We start from the raw sequence: 13,693 nt of genomic DNA on the forward strand, positions 1-13,693 counted from the left end.
GCGTAACCTCACAAATGTCAAAAGCTCACGAACCTATGTCTTTCGCCTGTTTTCGATACTAATGGCTGTATATATGCGTGGTTTCGTATGGCCGTCGGTGGCTACATTTGTGTATATTTAGTTTGTCCCCACCCAAAAACCCCCAATTTCCCGCGCTGGTCCCGTTAGAGTCATTAGGCTTTTTGTAAAACTTGTGTATTTTAGTGTTTATAATACGTATGCGATGTTTTTATATCCGCCATATTGGATAATACGTATGCGATGTTTTTATATCCGCCATATTGGAATTGTCGTTTATGGTCGTTTCCGCTACATTTGTGACGTCATGGGTCAAAGCCGACGGGTAAGATCGGACGCTTCTGTATTTCCGATATTTTGATCATATTTGCGATACTGGTTATTGGCTTTGACCTGTGACGTAATGGTAATGGGTGCTGCAACGTCACTTCTTGGAGCTCTTTGAATTGCTTTGTTCTGTATTGTTGATCGTTACTAATTCTCGCTGGTTTATAACACAGAACAGGAATATCTAAGTAGTAAGCATTACGTACGCCATATATCATCAGCATCAAACCGAAACTGTCACATAATTTGTAAGATACATTCAAGTGTCCGATTCGTCGACTCAGTCACGTCATGCCAGGCAGGGACGCTCATTAAGGTAAGAAACGAAGGCTGATGGCACTATGGACTTACCATGGGGGTAAAAAAAGAAGAGAATTGGCGCTACATACTTACACTGTACGTTGTTTTGAAGCCAGGGTGAGAGGGGCCTGCAGCCATTTTAAATAGCCCAAAACATTAGCATACTGCTGTTTACGATTATTTCTTGTTCATCATTTCTGTCGTGAGCACGTAACAGCTGTTTTAAACACATATAATTAAAGTTCTTACGTGAATGACGTAGTGTCAGGAAGATCATTACGAACGTTTTCCTGTTATTGAATGTGCATTTGTTTTAGTAACACGACACGTTTGGCCTCGTTAATGTAGCGTGTTTTTCGTTGATATATTTCGAATAATCAAGAAGAGAAGGACGTTATGTGAAAAGCATGCTTTCGTAATACATTTAATTCCATTTCTGCTGCATTTTTATCGATAGAAAAGAGGCTGAACTCCGAAACCAATGCTTGTTTGCTTACTGGTACTGCTTCTTGTTCGTTACACTTTCAGCTTTCGTATGCACAACATTTTTAATGTTCAGGGAGATTCCATGGTGACTCACGCTTTGAAATCAGTGTTTTTTGACTTGCTATCAATCTATATAAACCCCGATTTTCTTTTGTAAATCATCATTATAAACTGTGTTATTCAGGCAAAGATCTTGAAATGTTATTTAAGCAGGGAAGAGCATTAAAATTAAAGAATAGGAATGGAATTTATGTTGTGACTCATGTTACAAATATGGAACATCCTATTCCTAGTGTGCGTTTTATGTCAAAAATGTCCTCAAACTATTAGGAGTATGGATCTGGTTTTTATCACAGAAAATGCATGTTGGGTTGGCATTCAAATGACAGAGTTACAGATTTCTAAAAATATTTATACCATGTGAAATATTGTAATATATTGAAAAAGGCGCGTGACTCAATGTTAGGTGACTCGTGTAATTTGCTACTTCTTGTTGGAAAAACTTTTCTCCTGCGAGTAGACAAATGAAAATATAACATTATCTGCCAAATGAGATAAACTTAACATTAAAATTTCACTTTTCAAACACTACTAAAAATTATAAGAGCATGGCAGCTGGGAAAATGAATTGTAAATTCAGTTAAAAGTCAGAGAAATGAAAATATCCTTTTGCATTGACAATATCATGTGAATTAATTTTCTTTATAATTTCATCGCATTTAACAGTCCATTTCCAATAGTGACTAGCACACTCCATTGCACTGGTTAAGTAAGAATTTCCAAAAACTGCACTTACTTCTCCAGCATTGAATTTACTGTCATATTCTTTGTACCAGTCTCCAATTTTCTCACTTTCTATAGTTTCTTCAGTGCGATGATTTGCAGCAGCAAAATTCTTTGGAGACAGCAGATATATTTGTAGTACTCCTTTCTTGTAGTGAAAGCAGTGAATGCATTTTATGTTTGGTGCTGATGGTGCTGAAGAAAATATTTGACCCACATTAAGTTTCACATTGATTCCTTGAATTTAATCAATAGACACGTGAAAAACCTGCATAGTTGTGGTACTTGCAGCTACCTGAGCGAAAATTTATCACCTACTACGAATTTTCGCTTTTTTACTGCATTCTCCACTAGCCGTTCTGCAACTGCACCATTTCCATCTACGGCTCCTTTAGCATGGAATGTAGCAAATTAGTTCCAGTAAATATCCACATTACGAAATGATTGAAATTGAGGTACAGCAGCAGTAATATATTTGTTTTTAAACTGTGAGGCAGGTCGACCTGACCAGACTGAAACTACCTGCACATTTTCAGGTATAGTTAACAGTACGCTGCTAATGTAAGCAATTGCGGCACTCGAGCCATGGCTTTATCCAGAGACTATGTGATGTATACAGTCACAAAATTGCTTTACTAGGTTGCTGATCTTGCATCTTATGTTGCCTATATTTTCTAACTCTCCCTATTTTTAGCTCTTCTTTCTTCTAATAACAGCCCTTGCTTATGTCGACTCAACTGCAAAAACTTTTGTTTCTGCTTCTGCTGGCTTTTTCGAACTACTTCCAGATGCTTCTTCTTAAATTCTAAATATTTTCCTTCACTCTGTAACTTTTCCCTTCTCACTCTGTCTTTCTGCTGCTGCTAAGGGCATCCTCTTCCTCTAATCTTAAAATAATACAACTGTGACTCAGATTACGTGACTCACGTTACACATTTAATTTTCTGTTTTTACAATACTGGGTGAAATTGGGAAATTTTGAGTAGTGATATTAGTTACACATTCACACTAAGAAGTAAATTACTGAACAAGATTAAGTTACCTCTAATATCTCTCTTGGTATAAAAACTTAATTACTTGCAAGTGACTCATGTTACATGAAACTTCATGCTATTGTATTATGTTATTTACCCCAACCTACAATTTACCTACTTAGTTTTATACTCCTTTTGCAACACTTTATGGTATGTAACAGTAATATAAATAATGATATGCTAATTCTTATCTGCCAATTTGTTGAAATGAAGGTCTAAAATCTCCAATAATTCACGCTCTCATCACATGAAAAACATACGGCGTTATAAAAATAGCTAGAAATTATGAATGGAAAGTAATAATTGGCCACAAACCATTGTTGCCATACAGAAAAAAGTCCAGCCTTTAAAAAAGCCACAAAAAGTACCAAACTTTAAACTTTTAAATATCGTAAGTATGTCCTACTTTACATGAAATATCCCTCCATATTTGCAAAAAAAAAAAAAAAAAAAACTTTTCTACGCCTTCTGTGTTGGCGCATAAACATAAGGACCGAGGAAAGAAGCAAGGCATGCCATCGCATCCCGCCAACAATTTGAAGCATTATTGAAATGTCAACGAAACCGAACTGTTTAGGAATCGATAGGAAATCTAACGTCAAGTGACAGAAAAAAGACCACTACAGTAAAAGTAAACAGCACAAGCATAATTTATGTATACAAAAGAAAATATTGCTTGAACGACTCCACTTACGAACGAAATGTGATTCCTTTAAACTTTAGACTACTATCGGAGCGATTAGCACACCCGTAAACGATCCAAGATGACAGTTTTGACGAAACAATTATGTCTCCACACTATCAAAGCGCCAGATGCTATTTGGGATACGCCCACGAAAGTCGATAGTTATTCCCAACGGTCGAAACAGTGTATTGGCACGTCAAAAGTAACGTCACGGGGAAGTATCAGTGTGGTGAACCATGGAGGTATGCCGTGATCCTAATGTTTTTGGGCTGCATAAGATGGCAAACGTTGGCTTTAAGTTAGTGACGCAATGACAACTCCCTTACCTCCATGGGCATGCCTCGAGGAAAACGGTTTCCGAAATTCGGTTTTCGTCTTCTGGAAGATGTCATATGTAAACACAGTAGTCTAGGGAGTCTTTGAAAGCAACGGATGATATTCATAAACATAGGAACGTAGCATACGATAAAATTACTATCGCAGTTTTATTTACTTATCCACTGAAACGCATTGAAAATAACAGGAATAAATAAGAAAAAAAGAGAAATATATAGGTGTGAAATAAATTGTCGTAATTTATGCCCACAAAGAACCTCTAAATTCCATTACAATATAGCGCCTGGTGAAGTCGTAATAGTATAAAATAGCATTAGTTTATAATATTAATTATTGAACCTAAGGAACTATCGCGGGAAATTGGTGGTTTTGGACAGAGAGAAACTAAATATAACATAACGGGAAAATGAAATAAATAATCACGTTTATGAAATAGTAGCATGAATGGTGTGAAAAACCGACACAGAAATCCTTAAAAAGAAAGCCAGTACAAAAATAACCAAAACTGTCAAAAAGTAATAACTATTACAATCGATAACTAGAAAAGACAGTTATACGTTAATTCTAGTTAAGGATACCAACATTAGTTACTTTTTCGTAGCAATTCAGAGAGCAATTACAAGACCAGAAATCATATTACATTTCAGTGCACACACCTGCTGCAAAACTGATCTAAATAATGAACAACGCAATGGTTGGTAGAGGTAACTAGAACTGACCTACTATTCTAGGTACCTATTCTAATCTTTGTTATTTTGTAGTAGCAGTTTAGAGAGCAATTACAAATGCAGAAATCCCATTACACTTCGGTGTCCGCACGTGGCGGGAAATTTATCTAAATAATGAACCATGGAATTGTTAGAATCGGTAACTATAATTGACCTATATAAGAGATAACTTCTAGTTACCGATTCCAACTGTTCTCTGAATCATAAGTTTGGAAATGTTTGCAGTACGGGTTTTTGTAGGATTTCTAGAGTTTTGATAATCTCTGAACTAGTGCGAAAAAGAAGCGAATATTGTAGCTATAGATTCCCTTTTTTTTCTTTCTTATAGTAGTATAGAGAGTAATAACAAAATGTAAAAATCCTGTAACACTGTAGTGCTCACACCTGTTGCAAAAATGGTATAAATAACGAACCGTGGAATGGCTAGAATCAGTAACTATAACTGACCTATATAGCTTAATTCTAGTTACCGATTCCGATATGTGTTACTTTTTGTGAATTTTCGTTAGTTGTGTACTGGATTTTCTGAGGATTACTATGTCGGTTTCTCCACATTTTGTGCTATCGTTCTTGTTACGTTTCATATAAGTTATTATTAATTTCATTTTTCTGTTATTGTGTTACATTTTAGTTTATTCCTTCCAAAACTCGAACTTTCCCGCGGTAGTCCCATTATATTCAAAAATTATTGTTAAAAATTAATGCTTTTTTACAATATTACGATTTCACCATGCTCTTTTCTGTAATGAACTTAAAGGTTCTCTGTGTTTTTAACACGTGTATAAATTTCGATAATATTTTATTTCAGATATATATTTGTTCTTATTTACTTTTTTTTACCTTCAATTCTTTTCGATATAGTTTGTGGCTAAGTAATAACAACATGAAGTGTGATTGTAATTTTATTGTATGCTACATTCGTTTGTTTACGACTACGGATAATTCATTGCTTTCAAAGAAGGAAGTAAAAAAAAAGAAGAAAGTTCTCATTACGCCAAAAACTTGAAGCCGACGTCCGCCATCCTAAGTAGCCCAAAACATTAGTTTTACCGCGGTGGTACTTCCCCGTGACATCATTCTGACTTGCCCACTTGCCCATGTCCAGTTTCGACCGTGTTGTGTGCTTTGAATGTCTGGAGACTTTGTTGTTTCACAAAAAATGCCAGCTTGCGTTGTTTACCGGTATACTAATCGATCCGATCGTAATTAAAGTGTAAAGGAATCACATTTCAGTTGTAAGTAGAGTCGTTCAAGCTAGACTTTGTTTTGTATAGATGCATTATGAGCAACGGCCTTGCCGCAGTGGATACACCGGCTCCCGTGAGTGTCCGGAGTTAAGCGCTGTCGGGCGTGGTCGCCACTTGGATGGGGGACCATCCGGGCCGCCATGCACTGTTGCCATTTTTCGGGGTGCACTCAGCCTCGTGATGCCAATTGAGGAGCTACTCGACCGAATAGTAGCGGCTTCGGTCAAGAATACCATCATAACGACCGGGAGAGCGGTGTGCTGACTCCACGCCACTCCTATCCGCATCCTCCACTGAGGATGACACGGCGGTCGGATGGTACCGGTAGGCCACTCGTGGCCTGAAGACGGAGTGCTTATAGATGCATTATGGCTGCACTCTTTACTTTTACTATAATGGTTTTATTTCTGTTATGTGCCTTACTTTACTCAGTGTCCATTCTTTCTCTTCTTTCCCGTATTTTTCAATGCCTTCCAAATCGTAAACGCTCCGACATACGCGTCACACTGTATCAGTGGTCTTGTCCCCGCACAACACGCGGCTACGCAACCACGCTGATTGTTGGGGCAGATTCTGATGCCCTAAATTCCTCTCGCCGATAGCTGTTATTCACTGTTCACATTTCCTCATCCTTTAAAGAAGGTTCTGGCTAGAACACTGGTGATAGCGCTCACGTGTGTGCAAGTTTTGTGTGTATAATTGCGTGAACCTGTATGTGTGCTTTGCTTCGTTTCTAATGAAGGCTTTGGCTGTAAACTTTCGTTGTGCCTGCCTGCCGCTCAGCCTTTAAGTACCAGTCTACCCGTTTCACAGTACAGTTATTCCCTCATGAAGTTTATTTTATATTTCAACAGCAACAATGATATGGGCAGTAACAAGAGAATAAAACATTCATTACGCCAGTTTAAGATTGTCTGTCGCACAAACAGGGGTTCACATCGCTGCAGTCAAAAGTTTGAACACTTACCCACTGACATAAAATGTGTGACAGAGACAAAAGTAAAATTTGAAACTAAACTGAAAATCTTTCTCTTTGACAACTTCTTTTATTCCAGAGTAAGTCATGTATTACTGTAATGTGTAAATGGCGATGGGTAGGTATTACTAACATCTTTGTATCTTTAATTTAAAAAAACGAAAAAAATAGTAAATGATCAGCATGGAGGCACATTTACAAAAGAAAGTGATGTGAAACAACCTTAGCCATGTAAAATATTAACTGCTTCTTCACAATTTTCGCTGCAACCAAGTGCTAAAACTAGACCTAACAATCAAAAAATCTGTGTACTGAAAACACTGGAATTCAGAAAAATTGATATTTATTCGATAATATGTCTGCAGCTAGAGTCCACCCGTCAGCTCATCGAGATGTTAGTTTTAATATAGTAACATCTATATAGTGTATATATCATCTATGGTGTTAGTAAGTGTGTGAGAAGAAAAATACTGTCTTTTATATTTCGGTGGAAATTCCAGTATTTCGTCGTGTTATCTGTCTTTCTCATTGAGAAGTAAGGAGCAACTCTGAAACTGGTTGAGAAGATTAGACATCCGATGAGGATCATTACTCTTATGACAAAGATGAATGTTATTGCAAATAGTTGTATTTGCATTTTCTGTGAGTGCTGTGTGGTGTTGCTGAAAGAGTCACAAAAACCTACTCGCGACTAGTAGCGTCAAGAAGAGTACTCTTGAGAACCAGCCGTCTTTCATCAGTAACCGGCAGAGATATGGCTTAGATTGAAATATACATGGCGTTCGTGCTCTAAGATTATAAATGCTAAGCAGCGAGGTGCGCTAACTGCTATCTACTGCAGTACATTCTCAGAGTGATTTTCAAAAGAAAACGTTAAGAATGAGTGTCAGTAACTGGTGAAAAATATTTCAGAAGAGAATTAGGAGCTTTAATTTTGCTGTAATCATACGGAGCAGATGTCTGCATTATAGGCAACGAACATGGCATACACGTCACGTAGTGCCTATGCCCTGCCGCCACTCAGGGGCATAACCAATACAAAACGACGCTTACAATCGCTGGGAAGCACTACCAAACATTTTGTCTCAGACGAAATTTGTTTCCTATGACGTGATCTACCACTAGACGTTTGCTGCAAGGATACTGAAAAGCCCTGTACACTGCAGTCTTCACTCGTAGTACAAACCAACAGCTTTTTGCAGCGCATATTTCCACTACTTTATACTGAATATGTTTCGCGAGGATTTCTTAATCTTAGACTGTTTATTGTAGGTACTCCTCATTCTACAGTTAATGGTTTAATACGACGCACTAATTATCGTCATTAAAACGTCCTGTTTCATTTGCGGTAATTTGTTTCTATTTTTAATTTACTGCAGGGATTCCTCCACCCAAAAATCCGAAATTCCCACAACTCTGCTAACAATTAACTTTTGTACTGTCGCCGTGAATAACGTGGTATTTACATACATGTTATTACACATTATTATAAGCACGTTTCCATGTGAAACTCCGTCTTTCCGCAGCAGTTTCGATACATCAAAGTTCAAAATATACCCAAGAATTTGGCATTATTGTCGACAGTTTAATTATGTCTTAAAATCTACTACACACATTGTTTATGTGTTATATATGTATTTGTGGACTGTGCATATTCCTTTCATCCAATACACGTTAGAATTATTCGATGTGTACACAAAAATTATAACTTCCCAGTATATTGGATTCACACACAGATATCCACGCAAGGGTATTTAGCGTTTATGGGATCCATATAATGCCGAACTAACATGGGTCGCAAAGGGTATAGAAAGGAGGACAGACCAAATGGCAATAGATCTCCTTGTATAGCTTGAGAATCTGACGGAACTGGACATAAAAGTCAAGGGGCAGATACTCTAAGAAATGTCTCTGATGTCTCGAGAGCATTTATTTAGAAAATTTCAAACAACAAAAAATGAAGGAAAATTAGGGTTTAACGACCAGTCGATATTCAAGAACCGGTTCTCATGGTGGAATATACGCATGTTATTCAGTCTGTTTACATTCGCTCCCACGGATATTGTGAAAACAACAGAATAATGGCAACTAAAACAGTAGGATCATAAATTATCTAATGTCTGACAGGATACCTAAGTATGTGGGAATAAAAATTGCGCTCTGCCATGTATTTTATAGTGAGTCTAATATTATATGTGCAAATGGGGACTGCCAATGGGATAACTTATTAGGTAAAATCCAGGGAGAGGTTAAAAGAGTGAGCATAATCAGAATTCGGTATAGAATATTACAGTTCAAGGGCGTGTCTGATCAACTGGTATAAAAAGAAGGAATCAGGTGTAAACTTGTACGTCTTCTCTGTTTATTTAGTTTTTGGAGATCGCCTGTTAGACTTTGAAGACTTAAGCAAATACCAGTAATGCACGACACAGTCTACTGGTAAGTCAGAAATGTTTTAAGCTATGCTGAAAACTGATTCGGACTGTGGCAGAGACACAAAATTGTTTACAATTTTCCGACGTATTCAGCCAGCTCAGTTGCTGAATGTGTGCGGCATTCTGCAGGATGTTTTCCTGGTATCTTAAATTGCTGTGGAAACACTAGTACATAGGAATTAAAATAAAACTAAACGCCTCTCGATGAGTAACTTAGTACATTAGGGAATCCGGTCGTGACCAATGTGAGATATATTCGTAGAATTGAGAAGAATTGTTTCCACCGCATATTTAAATGAAATAAGCTATAACGTCTAATTACATCATACAGTAGCTTAATTTCAACTTCCTCTGAATTCTTTTGTCGGCCGAGTAATTTGAATGTGTATGAGCTTAGATTGTAGCAGTATCTCCTTAGTTCCCGATGATACATATTAACGCTGAATACAGCGATAATTAAATAACTTGATCCACCATGAAAACTTTAGAGGACATTCGATATGTTGAAAAAACATGAGTATTTGTAAGATTCTGGCAAACGCGACCCTTTATTTTGTTATGTTGTCAGGTGTTGTTTCATACATTACCTCACATTTCGAGTAATAGGCTTCATAATAATTACCTCTCTCTGAATGCTTTCGCGGCGATCACCTTTGGCGGAAATAATTGGCCGTTTCTATCATTCTGTCATTACACCTAAACCTGCATGTGCAGGCTACAAACAACTGTGAAGTGTATGGCAGACGGTATTTCCCATTGTATCTCATGTTAGGATGTATTCTCATTCCGTTTGCCTATGCAGAGGGAGAAGAACGACTGTTTAAATGCATCTTTGGGCGTTGTAATTATTCTAATATTACGAATACGGAATAACAGTGTCTTTCTTATTAAGAAGAGAGAAACAGTGTACCTTCGGACATTCATGGATGAATGCATGTCCGAAGGAATATTGCACCGTACTTGTTAATAACACGGGCTCTGGTATTTCGTATTTATTATCCAGCATAAGGCCCTCGACTCTCAATAAACGTGAAGTACGAGTTCAGGTTGTGACACATGGATGATGACATATGAAAGTTTTGGAGTGGCCGTGATTCATGCACGGATGTCTGAAAAGGTTAATGCAACCGCCTGCGTAAAGTGGTAAATCCGGGTTCGGATCCCGGTCTGGTGCAAATTTCGATTGACTTCATTCCAATTCAGAGCCGAAAGCGATTCATGTTCGTATCTGCGAATATATTTCCTGTATTCAAATACTGTCTTCACACTTCCCGTGGATGCGACACGCAGGGGACTGCAGTGTATTCCTAGATTCCTGATTAATACCGTTTCTGAAGCATTTGCGTAGGCTTTCGTGGCACAGGTGATGTCTATCTCTAAGCGTCTGGAAGTTATGGTTTATCAACATTTTCGTTATTCTCAGCCGTGAATCAAATAAACCTATGACAATTTGTGCCATCGTGTCGCCTGATAGTCCTATTGTTGTGTATCCCACAGACTCAAGCCGCGCGGGGTAGCCACGAGGTCTCGGGCGTCCTGTCACAGTTTACGCAGCTCTCCCCCCCCTCGGAGGTTCGAGTTCTCTCTCTGACATGGGTGTGTGTAGCGTAAGTTAGCTTAAGTTAGATTAAGTAGTGTGTAAGCTTAGGGACCGATGACCTCATCAGTTTGGTCCCATAAGATCTTACCACAAATTTCCAAATTTTTCCACATACTTGAGCAATATTCTAGGCTGGGACGCAAGAGTGTTTTGAAGCAGTCTTATTCCTAGACTTCCTGCACACTACTTTCCGAAAATAATTTCAAAATTAGTAACTCTTTAAGCAAATTCTTCCGATTACTTTGCATATGACATGCTGTCAAAAGATAAAAAGCCATAAAAAGAAGCCGACTTGTACAAATTTACTTCCCCAATGAATGTAGTTTCGAGTGAGGAATCGAAACAAAATTAAAAAATGTGCATGTCATAGTTTTCAGGCCTAAAATATGAGGCGTGTCTTTAAAGTAAGTTGGCAAGTAGAGTCATTCGGCGTGATTACTTTTGTTTGTATGTATTTGAAGTGACTTCTCCGATTGAGAAATATGCCTGTGATTCATTTTCTTGGTGCTAAAGGCATGAAAGCGACTGAAATTCAGCGTCAGATTACTGAAATGTTTGGAGAAAACGAGCGATGGGATGGTATGGAAATGGGTACAAGCTTTTAAAGATGGTCATACGAATGTGCCTGATGAGGAACGAAATGGGGGACCTCCAGTCATTACTGACGAGCTGGTGCACAAAATTGATGAAAAATTAAGAGTGGACAGACACTTTAGGATTTCTACGTTGCGTGATGAGTTTCCTTAGATGTCAAGGGAAGAAGTCAGAACGATCATGTTGAAATGGTTGTCTAATCAGATGACAGATTTCTGTGAGGATGGTATTCAAAAGCTCCTTGTACAATATGATAAGTGCCTTAATATCGGTGGGAATTCTGTAGAAAAGTAGATTAAAGTACAGGGTTTCATGCAAAAATAAAATTGCTAAGAATAGTGTACTTGTTTTATTTTTATTTCAAAACGATACTTAAAAAACTTGTAGAAAAACAACCATCAACTTTGTACAACATTTTCACATAAATAATTCGGGATCCATTGCAGATGACACATAGGTGTCAACATAAGTTTGAGTAAATGGAAAAAGTAATACATTGAGTTTTGGAGCTAGTGGAGATTAAAAACTCAAGTTTCATTTACAAACACGGAAAAAACGTCAACAAGACCTTTGAAAAGACGTTAGAGGAATTTGAGAATGGGGAAGTTAGAGGCGGTGAGAGGGGGGGGGGGGAGAATTTCAGTAGCTGAGAGAAAAGTCGTGTAGAAGAGGGAAGAGTGAGGTGGAAGGCGAGACAAACTGACTGCATGGCGTTCAAGGATTTATAGGGAAATAAGTTTGTAGGTGGGGGATGGGGGGTGAAGAGCCAAGCTACGTTGTTAGTGATGGTGAGCATGGGTTACTGACTGCTTTTGTAGATGTAGAGAACGGTTGGAGGATGAAATCCCTACATATGGCTCATTAGCTGTATCGGTAATTTAACCTGTTGTAAGCCTCTTGTTGGATGGTTGGTAGATGGGTCTGAACGTCTGTTCGTGGTTTTAGGGTTAATCCAAGGTATTTAGAGAGTTAATAAGATGGATGAGATGCTTGCAGACAGTGAGGTGGAAGCAGGGAAATAGATAAAATAGGCCATACGTCTTATTTATTATTGCGTGTAGTTTGACGATATTGCTTTTGATGTACCAGAGGTGACACCAGGAGGTGCAGCTATTGAGATTTGTGTAGAATGACAATTCAAGTATTTGATGAGTTGAGTAGAGACCATGGAAGTGATATTGTCACCACACTGAAGCAGATGGATGGGTCAGGTGACTGGATCTTCCAGCTGTGTAGAGGCAATGGAGGAGAGAAGGCAGGACCGATAATTGTGGAGCATTCCTTCGAATGGATGGACAACAGATATACGATTGAATATGATTGAGATGGGTGGCATGTTGGAATAGAAGCTGTAGCGTGGGCATAATTGACGGAAATTGCATGAGGTTTTATATTTAGTCATAGGATTTTTCGAGGTCTGAGGACAGAAAGAAAGGAAAAGCAGTTGAATGCAATTGAGGAGCTGACCATCTCTAGATTGCTTAGAACGAAAACCACACAGAGTGTTAGGATATGGTAGGGGTATTCCAGATGTTTCTGGATACGAGTGCTTATTATGTGTGTAAGTAATTTGTTGAAGTCGGTAGTAAGCCTTTTCAGTTAGTAGCATAAGGTTTCACGGGGAGGTTTGTTACGTATAAGGAAAAGGGGCATTTCACTAATTGGGGGTCCCACTGCATGGCGTGGCTGGAATTTGTAAGAGGGAAAAGGAGCATTCTTTAATGTGATGTTAGATAATGGAAAAGTTTGCACTCATGAACAGGCGCCGTACTGTATTTCCCCCAGTGTACTGTTTTACTGTCTTACGCTGAACTGTTACATTTGATTCGATTTGTGGCATTGTCTGTAGGTATCATAAGCTGGGAGCAAGGTGTGCACGGTTGTACTGCAGCGCTGCTAGAAGACAAATCTAACCAACGCTCGCTAAATAGCGAATCTCAGTTGGTGAAGCAATGATTGTTTCGTACGCATGCGCAGGAGCCACCGCACTGCCATGGAGTGGCTGCCGCCGCCTCGGCGTTCCGCGAAGCCGGTAGCGGTGAAGGCACCGTCGGTGAAGGGGTCCGCAGTGGACGTTCGCCTGCTTGAGGAGGTGCGCGGGAGGCTGCCCGCCAGCCCGGTGAGGCCCGCCGTCGAGATCATCG

The sequence above is a fragment of the Schistocerca nitens genome, chromosome 1 (genome assembly GCF_023898315.1).
Source record: "Schistocerca nitens isolate TAMUIC-IGC-003100 chromosome 1, iqSchNite1.1, whole genome shotgun sequence".
Classification (NCBI taxonomy): domain Eukaryota; kingdom Metazoa; phylum Arthropoda; class Insecta; order Orthoptera; family Acrididae; genus Schistocerca; species Schistocerca nitens.